The 14,977-nt window shown below is 35.9% G+C and overlaps 1 long non-coding RNA gene across 2 annotated transcripts in view; it reads left to right on the forward strand.

Moving 5' to 3' along the window:
• The window catches only part of LOC122145641, a 107,322-nt gene that overhangs the window by 22,193 nt on the left and 70,152 nt on the right, over nucleotides 1-14,977 (forward strand). For both annotated transcript variants that reach the window (XR_006160452.1, XR_006160453.1), the window contains exon 2: nucleotides 5,904-5,945. This is a non-coding gene — a long non-coding RNA (uncharacterized LOC122145641). The remainder of the gene's footprint in view (nucleotides 1-5,903; nucleotides 5,946-14,977) is intronic.

Here is a 14,977-nt window from a genome sequence, read left to right on the forward strand (position 1 = left end):
GTATTATTTTTTAGTTTATTTGTCAGTATTTTATTCATTGAATTACTTTTATTTTAGTTTATTGTTTATGTTTTTAATATTTTAATTAATTTATAAAATATGCAAAAAATAATTGTAATTTTTTAAATCTATTTTATTTAGTTATTTATTGCACATAATGCAACTTTAACTCTCTCAATGTGACTTTGTATTCACATGTGACTTTGTAATGTAACTTACATTGCAACTTAAACTTTAACTCACAATTGCCTGATTATGTCTCGCTCTAATGTGGAAATAGGCTTTTGGACAATAGAAAGACCAATTGTGGAATAATACATTCATTAACTTGTTGAAAAAAAAGAAAAAGTAAAAGAAAAAAGGACTGGGGTTGACAGTGTTTGTAGTATCATTCATTTATTATCATATCATTTCACCCATCGTAATTTGCAGGGACAAACAAGTTCTTATTCCAGTGCTGTCATATTTATTCAATTTGTAATGAAGAAATTGAGATGCAGTTCAAATGTACAGCACTGTCTGTCTCAATTACTGGAGGATGATGTTCCCTGTCACTGTGGTCCCTGTAAGGGGAGCTATTTCTAAACAAATGGAGAAAATCTGAGAGAGAAGGATGGATAGAAACACAGATCCTTATTGAAAATAATCAGGAATATTAACCACACAATAATACCAAGCTCTTCCTCTTGATTTAATCTGCCCAGATTGTGGGTTTGTGTGACTTTGATTAAAAGAGAAGGGGGCATTAGATCACTAAGCCCAGGGGAGCATCCCTCATTTTCTCCCAGTGGCCTCCTGTGACCCCTACCACACACACGGAGCATCAGGCTGGTGTCTCCAGACGGAAAGTTTCAAATCCTTCGCAGGACTCCTAATCCTTGTGCGAGTGTCTTTTCCATTTCTTCATCCTCTTCTTTTACTTTGCCACTTTTACTTTCGTCTCAGCAGATTGCGGAGATGACTGCTATTTTAGGGTCAGCGTATAAAAGAGCAGCTGAGATGCCATGTGCTGAAGGACATACACTTCCACGGAAATGGCTGAGGCCTTCATTCAAGATCCACCAAAGTTTGTTGGTTTAACGTACAACATATGACCTTAACCCAACCTAGGATGTTGAAGATGGTCACCAGTATGTTGTTGAGTTGACTAGAAACTCATCTTCAAGTGTACACCTATTAAAGTACAGTTCAAAAATATGTCATCATTTAATCCCCCTCATGTCGTTCCAAACCTGTATGACTGACTTTGGTGAATTGGTGAATTTTTGAAGAAAACTGTGGCCACTAATGTGACTCCCCTAAAGCTATACAATAGATTCATCTGAAGAACAGGACAAGGTTTAAATATTTATCTAAGTGCATTTAAATCTATTTAAATAAGTTCAATTTTAAGTCACTTATTTTCAGAAGAGTTAGAATATACAGTATCACTTCTTGTGGACCAAGTATATTATGCTTTTATAAATGTGTGTGTGTTGTTTGTCCTTATTCAAAAGACTGGCCATGATATTCTTGAAAAATGTACCTTTTGTTTTTAACTGAAGGATGAAAGTTACATGGTTGAGTAAATGATGACAGAGCTTTCATTCTGGGGTGAAATATTAATTTAATTCACTGTCATTCAGTGTCTCCACCTCTGTGTGCATGGGAAGCCTGAGCACTGAGAGACATCAAGAGACATGTTCCTCTCTCGCTGAGAAAACTCCCTTTTTTCCTCCTCCCAGGATTCTTTTTGTCTTCTGCTCTGTCTTGTCTTTCATTAACCGTTCACCAAGAGAAGTGTCACGGTTAGCAGAGCTTTGTCCTCGTTTGCCTGGAGGAGGGAGTTCAGTGCTATCACAGGACACCTTTTACATGCTCACTGACTGCAGTCAGTCAAATCAGTGTGTGAATGTCTGTGCATTTGCATGTGTGTGTACATTTACTTCCAGAAGATAGGGAACAAGTTAGTGAGAATGAAGAGGATGAGAGTTAAACTACAAGTATTGTAGCATAAGTCAGGTGAGGTCTTCTGTGTACTTTTTTATATGGCATCCAAAATATCAAACTGTGATGATCTATTGATTCTATATAATATACTTTCATATTGTTTACATTTACATTAATGCAGAATCACTAATAATTTAACACTATTAAATAATTTTTCAGAAATCTGAAAATGAACATTCAGATTTCATACTGTACATTATAATGTTGTGATGACTAAATACACTTGTCATATTTAAAAAACTGATTTTAGTGTTTTTTTTTTGTGTTATTTTTATTGGTCATGACATGAAAATAATTATCAGTATAAACAATTACATTTGGATAATTATGCACAGAGGCCTATAGTATGTTCAACTATTTAAAATTTTATCCTGATTATCTCTGCTGTGATTCCAGTGAAATAAATCAATTCACCCTGAGCCTCGTAAAGGCTGCAGTACGAGTTTGCTGATTAATGAGAACTTTTTCTTGAATTTATTGTTGTGAATATCATCTGACATACTTCATAACATGCTGTTCTGGCATTACGATTTCTAATCCCTGTTTTAATTATTTCTAAGTCCAGCCAAAATGGTCAATGGTCACAGTAGACTAGATCAAGGCCAAGATCAGCTTAAGATTCTCAGTTGCTATGGCCTCTATTAAGATTTGATAAATTTCAACAACAGACCTTGTGTTTTAAGCTAATGCCAATCATTATTTTCCAGACGCTGCACATTTTTATTTTTATTTTTTTCAAGAAACTTGGTTAATTTGATATTATAAGAAATTATGTCCCATGAACTGCTGTTATTACACCCTGATATGATGTTTATCCAAGAAGAATACTTTGGATAGACATTAGAAAGGAAACTATAACCTCAAAAGCAGAGTTTGTATGTTAGTCCAGATTTATGTGTTTGCTGAGCAAATAAAAAAAGGAGTGAAGTAATGCAATGTAAGTGCAGAATAAGGAATAAGTCATGACAGACTTCTGTGAATGAGAAATGTAAGCAATTGTTTTCATAAATAAAATTAATTAATGAAGAGGATTTCTAGAGGATCTGATGGTGTGCATGAGTGAACAATGCCACAAGTGTCTCATTAAGAATATGTTTGAAGAAAATCAAGTGGGCTCAAGTAGTCCATCTTAGCTGCAAATACATACACAAACACATTTTACAGATTTATGCAGATGTATACATATAAACAGATTATATTCACTCATGCCTCAAGTATTCTTCATCTGTACCAGCAGCCCTTTGTCAAATAACCTCTTAATTTTTTGTAGACATTTAATCAGAACTATTGTCCCTCATTTGCCATTCCTGCCTCCCCATTTTAAGTCACTTTCTCTTCTTTCAGCACACTCGCCTCTCTTTAGTTTTTGTCGGGAATTGTCGCTGTAAACATGTTGACAAATGGTCCTTTGAAAGCCCAGTTACAAATGACATTTATTCAGCAACAAAGCGGTTATTTGAGTGGCCTCCCTGGGCTTGCTTTACACCCACTCTAGTGATCAGCTGTCTCATGGCCAAGCACCTCAGGCTCTCGGCCCACCCATGACGGCGGTTTCATGTAGGACTTTATTTAGAAATTCAGCTGAGGTGAGCTTTTCAAGAAGCACTGCTCCCACCACCCTTTTTCTGTTAATGATGCTGTGCTGGCATTGGATATTGTTCCTCCATAACATGTAAATACAATTTGTCTTGGCATTCTGTAGTACTAAAAAAAAAAGCAAACTTGAAAAACAAAATTGGCACAGCCCCGTGTCCATTGGGTTTTGAGTTGCTGTGCCATATATATTTTCAATAAAAAGAAGAAGGCTTGAAAGAAAAGATGTAATTATTGTGTGTCCTTCAGTGTCGAGCTTCCTATTCATGGCCTGTCTTTCTGTGGCCCTTGTTGAAAAACTTGATTATCAAACATATTTAACAAGAGAAGATAATCTCTAACCTGGGACATTTCTGCCCCAGCAATTTTAGCCCATTTTAGCCATTAAAAGTCCTGCTGCCTTATGGTGTGTTTGTACTTGTTTGTAAGAAATTGATTATGGAAATGGGTTCATAAATTATTATATTTGTTTAATTCTTGTTCTTCTTCGTTGTCTTCTTTTTCTTCTTCTTCTTGTCATCATTAGTATAATTTTTTTTGTATATGATTACAGGATAATAATATCCCTAAAAAACACTGATTGTTTATATAATATATATTTATAGTATATAACTAATATAGTATAAACTATATAAGATTAAAAAGTAGGCCTATGTATGTGAATATTTTTTATTATTTGTAGTAGTAATGTCTTTTTTGACCACATGACAAACAAGCTGAATAACTTTACAGAAATCAATGCAATTACACGCAGTGATGAGACTATAATACATTACAATAATTATCTGCTTAGCTTTAATATTGCTTGGCTTGTGTTGAGTTTTTGGAGGGTTATGATTGTATTTATCTGTAGAAAGACTATTGCCATACTGCTTTAACTGCATCTGAGTGTGGTGACACCAGTGGACTCTGTCTGTTTGATAGACTCAGTTGTTGATCAACAGAGGAGTTTGTGTGTGTGTGTGTGTGTGTGTGTGTGTGTGTGTGTGGAAACTGGAGATTCAGTCGGTAAGTGTGAGTGTGTCTTAGAAGCCGTAAGAGCTTCAGTGATTTAGTTTGTGTTTGTAGAGGGGATATACTTTCACTAAGTGTATGTGTGTGTGCTTAAGGAGATTTGGTGACTGAGTGAAGCCCCTCTTTAGTGGAACATTGCCTGTGTGTGGAGTTTGGTTGTATTGGATGGCTAGTCCAGGACAGAACAGCCTTTCTTTCACACCCAGAGTGGGGCTCCAACCTGCAATAAATGAACATTCGATCTCCTTGAGTTTGTGTTGCGCTCTCACTTTGATTCTCTCTCTCTCTCTCTCTTTCTCTCTCTCTCTCTCCAATTACCCACTTTGTTCAGGATACAGGTCAGATGTGCATGCATGACCTGACGTGTGGATGGAGAGAGGAGAAGGAAAGCTAAGAATTCAGAAAGAAGTGCAGTGCATATGTTCTGCAGAAAAAGAAAAAAAAAACACTACATTTGGACTTTTAGCAGACTTTAGAGTCAAGGGTGCTTTTAAAAGTTTAATTGAAACAGGTCTATTCACCGTGAAGTTAGTGTTTTGTAGAGAGATGGAGTAGTTTCTGAAGGATGAAAAAGAGTTGCTTGTTTATATCTGATTATCCCCATAAACGAGCAAAAGCGTGAGTCTATTTGGCCTGGGGCAGAATCATCCTGCCTTGCTTCCTGGTGTGTGTATGTGTTTAACACATGACACTGACGGAAAACTAAAATGTGTTTTTCTGTGAGTGCCACTTTTCTTCTCTGTTCTCCACTGGATTCCCACTGTGAGATTGCTTGTATTATTGTCAGCAAAAAGAAAGCAACACATGAAATACAATTATTACATCTCAAACAGCATGAAAGAAAAAGCAAGGATAACTAAAACTGATTAATGCTAATATGAATGAAAAAAGTGTTAAATAACTACTGTTTAGACAGACACCATATTATGTTCATAATACAAGTGTTTTTCTGTACTGTGAGATGCAGGGAACCTAGCTATAATTATACTTAAAAAATAGAGATGCATGATGCTTTATTGGTTATTGGCTGATATTAGAGATTTATTTATTAATGTTTTTTTTTTTTTGCATGCTCATCATGTACCTTTGCCATCATCTAATGCTTGATTAAAGTGAATCTAATGCTGTACATTGTGATTTTTGATGCTTATGTTCACTTTATTTAAAATCATCATAATAAATATTATAGGATTTACTTGCCTAGTTTCATCATGCCTGTTTTAACCGTACCAGTCTGTGTAAGTGTAAGCCTGTGGCAGCTTTAATGTTCCATTCTTTCCTGATGGTTTTTCCTCTTCCTATTCTAGGAACTGACATGAAACTGGCATACAGTGATGCTGAAAGTGTATGTAAGTGTTTATGCAGAGCACACAAATGCACTCTGACAGGGGAAATGAAAGTGAATATTGATCCCACGCCAGATTCAGTTGCCTGGCACCCCCTTGTGCAGCCTGTTAAGACCCTCTGTTCCCCTTTGACACTCAAGCAAAATGCTGGCAGGATGTTTGCTGAATACTGAGGAAACTGTTCTTGAGGTGGCCCCATTAAAAGTGTGTCAAACGAGTGTGTGTGTGAACAGAACCGGCTGTTCCCGTGGCAATGATCCTATTCGAGGTTTTTGGATCCATACGTGGATGTTTCTTCCATGTTCCATGTTCCTTGATGGAATGCCAGGATTCACAAACATGCAGTCTGTGTGCTGGCTCGTCCAGGCCTCAGCCCAAATCTCTCTGTCTGTTCCACTGGATAGGATCAAACTGTGGTGGTCTCTCCATAATCAGTGTCTTTTCTCACAAGAGCTTCCCAGGCTCTTCTGTGCTGTCTATATGTGGAACAGAAACTTTACAAAGTGAATACCGATAATTATTACCACAAGACATTCACACTTTAAAATTCATTTTTTTAATATATATATATATATATATATATATATATATATATATATATCTTTAAAAACTAATTATTGTACATTATAATACTGTAATGCCTAAATTCATGAATTTGACAGTAAATGAGCACAGAATATTTATTTTTTTGAGCAAACTATCCCTTTAAGTATGACAATCAGTTCTGAGAGCAGCCTCCATCCTTAGCATGAAAAAGTAGTAGACCGACTGGAGAGGTGCTGTTACTGACTTTCTGAAAACATTTTACCTAATTTACTGAAAAGCACAATATGTTTCTTGAATTGATTCCTGCAGATCCCTCTCCTTCATGTTTCTCTTCCCTGTTTAACAGTTTTCTCACCATCAGTCTCTTTGATCCCTCTCTCCTTATATCTGGATGATGTGCTTTTGGATGTGCTCCTTTGTTGTTAAAACACTCTGGAAGAGAAGAAATTTAATGCTTTTGAAAAAGCCAATGTTTTGAAACAGACTAAGTGAAGTGATATTTCATGTGAAAACTCATTGTAAGTAGCCTATTTGTGGAACACCTGAAAGTTTTAATATAGTACAGAACTATGCTACCATTCAAAAGTTTAATACAAAGTGTTTAATACATTTATTCAGCAATGATGCAATAAATGAGTGATATACTTCGGAACTTTATATTTATCAAAGAATCCTGAAAGAAATCTATAACACTTTCATCATCTGTTTTTAATGCTGATGATGTTGTTGTGAAATGTTTCTTTAGAACCAAACTAGTATGTTACAATAATTTCTGAAGTATGATGTGACACTGAAGACGAGTAAGGACTGCTGAGAATTCAGCTTTGCCACCACAGGAAAAAATTACATCTTAAAATATATTAAAAAACCAAACTTATTTTGAATTGTAATAATATATCACAATATTACTATTTTCCTGTCTTTTTGATCAGATAAATAAATGTTGAGCATACTATTTTTATCCAGCTTAAAGTTTAAACCTGAAATAAATTCTGGTAGTATGATTTATCCTGCTTGTTTAGCTGTGTGACAGGGTCCTTTTCAAGTTGTGACCTTTCCTAAACAAAATGCCGACATTTCTAAAAGACTGCTGACATATGGCATTTTTGTTAACTTATAAATGTATTGCTGGCTAATTCAATATATTTTCTTTTTCCAAAAGGACTCTTGGGATATGTGTAAGTGTGTGTATGTGTGTGCGTATATGCATCTTCATAATTAGTCCAGTGGGCTGTTTTGAGGGCGAGCAAAGGTACCAGATGGATTTAGGGAGGGGGGACTGGCATTAAGACAAGCCAACAAAACCAGACAAAAAAAGCAAAGACTGAGAAGGAACAGAAGAAGTGTAGAGGGTACAAACAACCGGGCACATCTCCCCCCCCTCCTTCCTCCCATCTCCTCTCCTCCTTTAACCCTTATTACTTCATCACACTCACTGAGATGAATCTGGATATCCAGCGGAAGAAATGCCAGTTACACTTGTGCTAAAGTCAGTTAGTGTTCTTATGTGGGAGAGAGTCGTAATCCACTATTAAGCTCGAGAGCCTATGTTTGACCCAACTATAAACACCGCCCACACTCCCCCTCCAATAAATTTCCAAGTAAAGAGGCTTAAGAAAGAATAAAGAAATGAATTACTTTGTGTCTTATAAACACATTTAATGTTGTTTTTTGAGTCCTCATATGCTGTTTGATTTGATTTGCTGCTGTTGTTATTTTCGCACTTAATCTCCATGGATTTCAAGTCTTGAGGATAAATCTATTTTTTACTGTGGCTATTTGGCTAAAGTACTTTACAGATACTTTGTTGTGGTGTGATCATAATATTAAACTTTTATCCCACTTGTTTTTCTTATTTAAATTACAGTTGTTGTTTTTTTCCCAAAGACAAAGTAGCTTAAACTAAAACATATTTTGTATTGTCATGTGCTGTTCTTTAAGTCTCTAAACGCAGTCTTTATCTGTGTTCTGATATATTTTCACGAGGTCTTGCATCTGTATAGCTGTCCTTAACTTGCACTTCTGTTCTGTGAGCTGAACTGTGGCTTGGGAAATACAATTGAGAGTACGATTAGGTTTTAGGTGGGCATGTTTTTGAGACATGTTGAGAGACAGCGAGGAGAGAAATAAAAGATTTCCTCCAGAGAGATGCTACAAAAATGGAACGCATGGTGAGAAACGGGCAGAGAGGAAAAAAGAGATCAGCTTGCTAAAAAGAAAGAATGAAAGAAAGCAAGAAGGCACATAGGAGGGGTTTAGCTCCCCAGAAGACACCAGACTTTGACTCCTGCTTGACAGGCTGCTGGGTCTCGGACCATACGGGGCTGTCTCTTCCACTATCAGCCCAGCTGCACTCCCCCTCTGTCCCCACACCTGACACTTTGACACGGGCACAGCAGTGACAAATAGCTGGAGCTTTCACCTTCTGTCACCCTGTCTGGACTGTGCTAAATCAGCCCAGTGATACTGTAGCCTGGCCCCACTGACAGGTCCTCTGTCACAACACGCCACTGATCGGGGTCTCTATGGGTGGCTTAGTCCTGCAGAGGAGGGGGCTCTTCTCTTCATAATTCACTGAGAGTCAGTTAAGCAGCTTGTCAGTTGTTGTGGCATAGAACGGAGTCGAGGAAGAGAGAGAGTTTGCATGAAATGGGTGCAAGTGTGTGACAGTGTTATCCTCGAAAGTAAGCCAAATCTGACAAAATGTCCTAAAATATTATTTTAGAGGTTGAGGACTAGCAGTTGAGATAATCGTGATGATTAGTGGAAAAATTAAGCTTAGAAATATTATTGACTAGCGATAGAACTACATATTGGCCAGGCCAAGTATACAGACAATATTTGGCCATTTAGAGATGACTGGCCCCCATTATATTTAATTATTTTTTATTAATTTAATAAAAAAAATTAAACATTGTATTAAGTGTAAAATGTGTTGGCATTATAACATCCATCAGTTGACTACTATTGTTGAACATGATTACAAAACAGGACATGCAAAACTTGTTTCCATCTTATTTTTTAACTCAGACATAAGCTATTTCCTGCAGTGTGCGAGAGTTCCACTTTATAAGGTGCAATAGGTAAATATAATTTTTTTTTTATTATTATTATTATTGTAAATAAAACAGATTATTGGAGTATGTATTACAAATGTGTTGTTCTACTTAAAAATTTGATGTTTAATTTAGTGTTTTACTTGCTGTTGTAATTATTTGTGAAATGTAGCAGCAATTTTGAGTAAAAACGTTACTACAAATATTTTTAGTGAAAAAAAGAAAGTGCAGCGAACAATAAAATTAGTTGCACTACAAGCCAGTGTGTTAATGATTATGATAATAAAATAATATGATGGCAAATAACAGTTTGCAACTTCAAGCAGCATAACATACTGTTTTTGTACAGCTAAAATAACTGGAAGCGACTAAAAATGGTTGTACACACTCTTACATTAAAAAAGGGGTAACACTTTAGAATAAGGTTCCATTAGTTAATGTTAGTTAATGTATTAATTAACATGGACAAACAATGAACAATACATTTATTACTGTATTTATTAATCTTTGTTGATGTTGGTTAATGAAAATACATTTATTCATTGTTAGTTCATGCTAATTCACAGTGCATTAACTAATGTTAACAAGCACAACTTTTGATTTGAATAATGCATTAGTAAATGTTAAAATTAACATTAACTAAGATTAATAAATGCTGTATAAAGCTTGTTCTTGCTTAGTTCATGTTAACTAAAGTAGTTAACTAACATTAACTAATGGAACCTTATTCTAAAGTGTTACCCCTTTTTTATGTGTCTCTGTACATGTAAGTGTGTGCATTTGACTTTTTGCAATTTTCATTTGAAATAAAAATATTTTGAGAAGATTAAGACTTTCTTGTACCAAACGTTTTAAGTATTCATTATTTATTTATTATTTAACAATTTTGACTAATATAATCTTTATTTAAACTTGGAGTTCAACATGTCTTGAGAATACCTGTTAGAAAGGCTCTATAATGTGTGGAGGGTCGTGCTAGATTATGATCTACCTGAAGACAAACAGAGAGAGAAACCAACAAATAATAGATTATTTAATATCTCCTGAATGTAGGACCCACCATTGCCCGCAGCGCACTTGTTAAATTCATGTCCCTGTTTCTCCCTTTCTTTCATATTTTTGCTGTCAGTCTGTCTCCCTCCCTCGATCCTTCTTTCGCCCCCCTCAGGCTTTAGGGACCAGATGCATCTGAAAGCACATTTAGCTAAACTACAGTACACTGAGTTTTTTTTTTTTTTTTTTTTTGCTCCTTCCTTTCCCTTGCTCCTCTTCTACTCTTCTCCTTTTCTCTTATAAATCCCATCCCCCTCTCTCCCTTTCCTCCTTCCCCTATCTCCCACAGCTGAAATGGAATTGGATCAAAGAAGGGAGGAGGAAAAGGGGGATAGAGAGAGAGAGGGAGAGAAAATGCTCTCATTGGGTTTTATTGAAATATTTATAGTTCAAGGTTGGCTGGCTAAATTGAATATCTATGCTGATCTCACTCGCCTGTTTAACTTGTGCTTAGGCAAATATGTTTCCTAGGTGATAACCTTTTATGTACAGGTCTGACTTCATTGAAATGCATGAAGATAAAAACGTGTCACACTCCAGAGAGGCTCGGGTCTGCTGTGCTGCTGCCTCGATTATTCAAATGATAATTGACCCCCACCTGTAGCTGGCTTATTTTCTCTCCTCCATCACTTCATTGACTTTTAAGATAAGGAATAAATACCATTTTTGTCATTTACATTACAAACCGTCATAGAATGTCAAGCGCCCCTGGAAGGCGATGAGAAATATATGGCCAATTATTTTTTCCAGTCCTGTAAATAATGTAAACTGTAGTGATACCGAAGGTATCTTAAGCATTCAGTGCTGTTCAGCTCCATTTTCCACCACATAACAAATATGTTGATGTTTATCATCATTTGTATGGATCATTTTTCAGCTGGAATGCTGTATAGCAGCTGGTTGTCAGCGGTGATGAATTGACATCTAGTGTCAAGTCGCTTATTTAAATAGGCCGTGTTATAATATATCATCCACTTTCTCAGGCTGAAAGGAAACTTGTCAATTATTTGAACGTATTTGTCAAAAGCATGTGTGAACAACCACACCTTCATGCTCAACAGTCTGACTTCTGCTTTGTAATTTGTGCCAAGTATAAAGCCCTCATTTTTTACTAGGCCCAAAAAAAAAGAAGTGTTTACTTTCTTGTGCAGCATCCTCAAAGGACACTCGTTTTTGGATGAATTGCATTTTCGGGATAATTTTAAATAACTCATTAAAGAGTAATACCTCCCCATTATTAAATGTGATTGACCGTACGCTTTGATAGCCCTCTCCCTCTGCTGTACAAACAAATGGCCGCAGTTTAGCTCCTAATGAGCAGGGATGCTAAATGTCCTCTTGCTTCATTAGCGCTTGCATTAACCAGAGCACTGATTTAAAAAGAGCTCTAATGAAAGGCGTCGAGCGTTTCCCACTTCACTGCCGCTGCCTGTTTGCTCAGAGCCAGCCAAAGCTCCAGAATTAGAAATGTTTAATTATGAAAATGGTTACTGTAGAGAATTTCAAATACGCTCCCTCCCCAGATCATTAGTTATGGAGTGAGGTGAAAAAAAAAAAAAATATATATATATATATATATGATAAAAAGAGAAAAAAGATATAAAGGAGAGAGAGGGGAAAATTTGAGAAGAAATGCTCCCTGCAATGAAGGGTTCATATTTCAAGCTTATAGCCGCTAAAAGGGTGTACTCAGAAAATCAATTTTATGAAAGTCCGCTCAGCACTAAAGGGAGCTCTGTGCAATGGAGCAATCTTAAACTAACATTCAAAACGACGGCATCGGCTCTGATTCATGCTGGGTATCATGGACATTATCCTCCAACTTGAGGTCAAAGGTTTCATCCTGGTTTAAATCAAGTCATGGTTAATGCATGTTTGTTTTAAATATTTTTTGTTGTATAATAAAAAACAAAGATAGTTTGTCTCATAGTCTGCCGTCAAAATGAAGACCAAACTTGCAACTCACTCTCTGCTGATTCATACACACACACAGAGAGAGAGAGAGAGAGAGAGAGAGAGAGAGAGAGAGAGAGAGAGAGAGAGAGAGAGAGAGAGAGAGAGAACACACACCACAGCTTTCTGTGTCTAAATGACATACGTCTGCTTTTTCATCTGTCTGTTTGATGGACCCCCGCTTGGAGAGAGTCCTCTAGGGCAGACAAATGTGGCAGACACATGTGGAGATCTCAGCTGAAACACTGATGCTCAGAAACATTGACATGCTGCATGTGTTACAGCAGGTCCTGTTATTTTGCTGGACATAACTGAGTAACATGTGTGTCAGTTGTGTATCTGTATAAGGTTTTAGGGTTAACATTGTCTGAGATTTCTAGTCTGTGCAGTGTTTTGCGGTTTGTCATGGGGGCTTTGTTTGGTCCTAAACACAGTTATTGGATGATTTGGTGTTTGTAAAGTTACTGTAATTTTATATGTTTGTTTATCCAGGCATATGCTAGTATTTGTTAGTTCATCAAGAATGAACTTTTGGACTTGTATATTTAGGCTGGGTGGGTGCACTTAAATAAGGGCTTGGGAAATGATTGTTTATATGTGTGTGGTTAAGCTGGGAGGTCACTGAGATTGTACAGCTGGGTAACTCTGCCCACACTCCTCACCAGGGATTCCCATTAGTTAGATTGATTGGTTCCTTGCTGTGCCCTTTGATTCATGCATTACACACAGCCCTAATCAGTACACTGCCTTATGGTGCCGTGCATCTGTGCATCTCTACATCTCTACATCTCTACATTAACACACACACATTTACGTTGCCATCTAAATGAGGAGGATGTACCACAGACTTTTTTTTTGATATGCTATTGTTCTTACAGCTAATTAAAATGATCATAGACCAACATTAACCCTCAAAGAAAGCATGGTATTTTTTTTTTTTTAATAGAAAAACAATATATTTTTTCTAATTAAGGATATGTAAACAAACACACACACACACACACACACACACACACACACACACACACACACACACACACACACACACACACACACACACACACATTTATATACACTCATTTGAAAAAATTATTAATTTACTTAATATATTTGCTTTACATTGATAGTAATTTACTTAATACTTAATATAACATATTTAATTGACTAATTATATTATATTATATTATATTATATTATATTATATTATATTATATTATATTATATTATATTATATTATATTATATTATATTATATTATATTATATTATATTAAGCCGTCATTAAATATGACATTAATCCTGTCTGTTTGGTTCCAGTTTGATATTGATTTGATATTTTTATTTTGAAATGTAAAAATGTAAAGGTCATATATTCAGGCTTGGTGAAATAGATTAGTGAGTCCTTTTGTCCTTCAAATGGTTTAAACAGGCAGAAGTCAGTATATTACTTCTGCAAAAAGTGTGTATATTAATTTAAATGTATTTTATTATGTTCCCTCTGGGGAGTAAGACTTTACTTCTTCAGCTTAATTTGTCCTTTATGGCTCCAGACACTTATATGTTTCCCATCATGTTTTATCACGTATGAGGACTGATGATGATGATAGCAGCAATGGTGTGAAACTCTATAAAAAAATGAATAGTTTTGCATGAGATGCCAGATGTTCCTCTACAGACTGGAACTTGGAACTCTAGGATGTCTGGTTTTAGAAGGCAAACTGTGGTAAGCACAGACACAAACCTACCATGAATACATTATGTATAATACATTTCATCATCAATTATATATCAAGGCTGCCTTAAAATAATAGTTTAACATACACGAGCAACCAGAACTAACATTTTTGTGCAATTCAATAGCATTTCCCTTGGCATGAGTAGAAGAGTTTACATGCTGGAAAAAGCTGGAAATGTCTGTATATCTATCAGCCTGCTAATCCAAAGATGTCATGTTTACTCAAAGGAAATGTAATATATATATAATTTGGCTTCTCTCCTAGAATACTACAGGATTTCATTGATTTTAACAGGCTCCCTCCAACATTAATATTTAGTATGAAAATATTTTGTTTCAGAGGGAAGAGTTTCTCTCTCTCTCTATATGTGTCATGTTTTAAGAAAACCAACATGGTTACACTATAGGACAAATATACATCAGGCTCATTTCTTATGTACTGCCTGGGAAACAAAATAATATTTTGTCATATAAATCTAGACAAATATGTATGAATATGTACAATACACATGAACACACATAGCGGATGAACTGTGGATAACAATGAATGGTGTAAATGATCAAATAGATGAGAAAAAAGGATGCTAAACGTATTAAACCAGCGATTGCTTTGTGCAGGGGTGAATTTCGGTGCACTGAGATTTTGGGGTGGTTAGGACAGTGTGTGCATGTGTGTGTGTGTGTAGTGAATGAA

This window comes from Cyprinus carpio, chromosome A7 (assembly GCF_018340385.1).
Source record: "Cyprinus carpio isolate SPL01 chromosome A7, ASM1834038v1, whole genome shotgun sequence".
NCBI classification, from domain to species: Eukaryota; Metazoa; Chordata; class Actinopteri; order Cypriniformes; family Cyprinidae; genus Cyprinus; species Cyprinus carpio.